The sequence below is a fragment of the Acanthochromis polyacanthus genome, chromosome 20, assembly GCF_021347895.1.
Source record: "Acanthochromis polyacanthus isolate Apoly-LR-REF ecotype Palm Island chromosome 20, KAUST_Apoly_ChrSc, whole genome shotgun sequence".
Taxonomy (NCBI): Eukaryota; Metazoa; Chordata; class Actinopteri; family Pomacentridae; genus Acanthochromis; species Acanthochromis polyacanthus.
Window position 1 is genome coordinate 29,262,485 of NC_067132.1, and position 3,427 is coordinate 29,265,911.

Here is a 3,427-nt window from a genome sequence, read left to right on the forward strand (position 1 = left end):
TGCTGATGACAGCGGCACCACATCTCCCCCTAACCCCCTCCTCATTGTGGCGAGAACCCTTTCTGCACGTGCTCATTAGGGTTTGGGGCGTCGGCCGCAAAGTCCTTATATAGTCGTGACTTCCTGTGCTGCCAAAAACACCCATTCGTCAGGCGGAAGCACAGACCACGACGCCATTGTTCGCCGTCGTGACTCTCAATCACTCGTGTCCTGTTTATATCTCATTGTTTTAACATCTCGAGTGCTCTCCACTTTCGATTGTCTCTGCCTCTAATTTCTGATCGCCACGCTTTCCGAGAGATGACCGTGTTGCAATTCAGAAACTCATTAGCAAGAATGAAATTAAAGCACTTCCTAAGGTCACAATAACCACACGCTAGGAGTGCTCAAGTGCATCTCAAATGCATTAATGTGCAAACTGGGAGCCGGAAAACACCGAAAGCTAATCAATCAGCTACGCTAAAAGGCTCTCTGTGGCATTAAAAGTTAGAATAACTTTCAAAAATTGAAATCGAGACATTGCTAATGTAGGAAATGACTCTTCTAGCAGGAAATATCTCCATAGGGGTACAGAGGAACATTTCCAGCAACCATCACTCCTGTGTTCTAATGCTACATTGTGCTAGCTAATGGTGTTGAAAGGCTCATTGATGATTAGTTGGCTACATAGCTGTTGGGCTAATATTACCATTTTTTTTCATCCCCAAATACACAAAGGTCCACTGGATCCACGTGATGTAAATTTCATTACATGTCCAAGTTAAATATCCTGACAAGTGCTAAATAGTCTGATGTGAAATTTGCGTTTTCCAGTGGATAAATTCCACCAACTTTGACGATCACATGACCTTTCTTGATCACTTGAGGCAGATCAAAGCTGGTACTTGAAATATCATAATTTCATACCTATATTCACGGATGCTAGTAGATGTATTTTAATGACATTCCTGAGCAAGACATCTTTGGTTCACTACTGGCGGTGTTGGAGTAAAATTTCATACAGAGATTCATGACGAACTCTTTCAGCTTTGATGACTTTTGTATTGGCTCCACCTTTAAGTTGTCATTAAGTATAAGTTTTGCCAACTTTCGCTTAAAATTCCATCCCGTGCAACACTTCATGGCCAGATATTTGCACAAATAATCACCTATGCATCAGCCTCAGGTGCACTTGTATGAAGTGCTAGACATCAAATGCTAACAACAAAACAGTTTTAAAAAAGCAGACAGTCTTGTATAGCTGAAACAGAAAGTTAAATCAGGGGCCTGTTTCTCAATATGAAGACAGACAGAGCCCGCCTCCATCCTCTTCATCATCCACCCATGTCTGTTTACCCAAACATCCCTTCAGGCTATCATTACTGCACGATAAGCAACAGAAACACGCATGCAAGGACACTAAGCAATCTGTTTGCACGGCTAGGGAAGAGAAAATTGCTCTTGTTCGAGCCTTATCAGAACACAAATGTACACAGACAAAAGACGCCAAGTCCTGCGAGTCCGATCCTCCCACGTTCTGCGCTAATTATTCAATTATGAAGTCTCAGGGAAAGAAAAGGCGATAATGTGGAACCTGCTGACTGAGGTGTCTGCTCATCTTCGGTAAACACACCTCTGTGGCTAAACTGCAGGCTGCTGGGTATTTATAAGTCTGTGGGGAACACCCTACCAAATTACAATGTGTCATCCCTCTCGCTGACACACTCAGGAAACGTAATCACAGCACGCCGACTCCTTGAAAACACTAAAGCAACACTGTGGTTTGGAGCCGTTACTAAAAGTGTAGTCCTGTGTGCTTTTGTTACCGTGTCTGAGGAGGACAATGTGCCAATGTGGTGGGAATATGACGGGTGTAAAGTTAGACAGGGCCTCTGGTCTGCATCCTGCCAAAAGAGACAACAAGCAACCTGAATGTGACCTTTTTCAACTCAAACAACCCTGATGAAGCATGGCTTTTACTTGTAGTACAGTAAAGCTACACGGTCTTATTGGGCAGCTTTAAAATGCAAAAAATGGAAAATCTGGTGACATTTTCGAAGAACTCATGGGCAAAAGTCTGGGTAAAGTGATAAAACCCCCATGTTCTTAACTCCACTCATCAGGTTCTATTTTGTTGTTTAGGTTCAAGAATCAAACCAGTTTAATCGTACCATACATGTAGGTAGAAATCTATCTATACTTAAGTTGCAGATAAAATTTGTGATGCTGTTGCTCCTGCATTCGCCGTTACCACCTTACAATAAGATATTGTTTGTAAGAGAAATTATAAAGGAAAGTGCAATTGAGACAGCAAGCTTTTGTATCATTACCGCAGTTAGTGCTATTTTCTAGTCATTATAATTTTAGTTTTTTTAAATATATATTTTTTAACTATTTTATTTCTAATTATGTATCTATTTTTTAATTATTTATCTATTTATTTTTTGTTATTACTATTATTATTACTATTATTATTATTATATTATCTACTTAGGTTTATTATTATTAATTTATGTATTTATTTACTAGTATTTTTTTCTCTTGTTTGATGATAAGACAGCAATATGTATAAAAAGTATGTACACAAAAGTAAATGATACATGTATGTGCTGTGTATTAAAATAAAAAAAGTTTGATTAAAAAAAAATAAAATGCAAAAAATGTCATAATTGAAGGCCCTACATTCAATATTATGAGTCTTTCCAGAATTGGAGGACATTTGGGCTTCAAAATGTTTGAAAAATAAACCTTCTATTTTAGTTTTCTGCTCCATATTCATCAATAATAGGTAATAAACTATCAAAGGCTTCATTGGCTCAGCTTACACATCAATGGTACCATTTTTATTCCATGTTTTATTGTTTGCTAACCCTACTCTCAGAAACAGGGATGCTAACCCATGCTAATGTTAGCTTTCTCTCATTAGTGGAAGCTAGATATTTAGCTAGCTGTTACTGCTGACCAAGAGGACAAACTTACTCATGGAAAACAGTCAAGAAAAAGGTATTTAAAAAAAGTCTTATCCTGATGAGGTAGAGTGAGGGTCCGACCTGTTGAAGTAGCCTTCGTAGCCAGCTCGACATCCAGGCTTCTCCAGGAGATGAGTACGCGGGAAGAACCACCAGCAGACGATCGAGGACCTCTCCAGGGCCGCTAAAAAGGGAAGTGAGTGGCTGTGGATGAAGAGAAAGGGCTTAACCTTGGCCTTCAGGAACCACTTTCTCCTAGATGACATCTATGGGATGAACCTGGGATTCACTCTGAACCCTCTGGAGGTGTCGTTGGTCTATCAGCGAAACACCGATGAAGGAGTAAAAAGTGTTTACCTCTGAAATACGGATTACAAATATTCAGTTTCTAAATTTGTTTTCAGCATGTAAAAAAACAGTAAAAGAGGTGAAATGGGGAATAAATTCTCCCACTTAGTAACCAGCTGAAACGAGGGCAC